Source organism: Sinocyclocheilus grahami, unplaced genomic scaffold (genome assembly GCF_001515645.1).
Source record: "Sinocyclocheilus grahami isolate Dianchi unplaced genomic scaffold, SAMN03320097.WGS_v1.1 scaffold1120.1, whole genome shotgun sequence".
Lineage (NCBI taxonomy): Eukaryota > Metazoa > Chordata > Actinopteri > Cypriniformes > Cyprinidae > Sinocyclocheilus > Sinocyclocheilus grahami.
The window spans coordinates 3,084-3,626 of record NW_015506299.1 but is presented as its reverse complement, the minus strand read 5'-3'; the positions used below and the strand labels follow the sequence as shown (position 1 = coordinate 3,626).

General features: G+C 36.6%; 1 long non-coding RNA gene across 1 annotated transcript in view; it reads left to right on the top strand.

Annotated features, from left to right (window-relative positions):
• LOC107567010 (uncharacterized) overlaps positions 1-370 on the top strand; it is a 1,689-nt gene extending 1,319 nt beyond the window's left edge. Inside the window, exons 2-3 of the long non-coding RNA XR_001606580.1 lie at positions 145-182; positions 289-370. This is a non-coding gene — a long non-coding RNA (uncharacterized lncRNA). The remainder of the gene's footprint in view (positions 1-144; positions 183-288) is intronic.
• Positions 371-543: the final 173 nt, after the last annotated feature.

Below are 543 nucleotides of genomic sequence, written 5' to 3'. Positions count from 1 at the left end.
ATTTTTCTGTACCTTGAATTGCTGTCTTTTTTGTAGTTCAACATTTGTATTTCCGTTTGGGAATGTGACATGTTAAAAAATTATATTAGGTGCAAAGTCACTAAAGAACATTTTTAATTATTATTTTTTTTTTTACCTTTTCAGAAACACCTTCTTCTGGAACAGCAGGAACATTGAAAACGGTAGGTGCTGTTTTTGCCATTTTTGGTTTTGGGATTTCAGGTGGTTCACTGTAAAAGTGAGATTTTCTTTTGTGTCTGACTTTGTGTCTTTTGCCTTCTCTTTTAGCCCAGTGCTCCTCTGCAAAGATCATGTTGGATGATGGTCTTCGAGGTCTAATTAACAGATCTTCGGGAAGGTTGTTCCGTAGAATGTACTCGAAATATCTTGGTTCATTGTAAAAGTGAGATTTTCTTTTGTGTCTGACTTTGTGTCTTTTGCCTTCTCTTTTAGCCCAGTGCTCCTCTGCAAAGATCATGTTGGATGATGGTCTTCGCGGTTTGTGTTTGGAAAGTATGGAAGTTTTTACGATCCCAAACCATT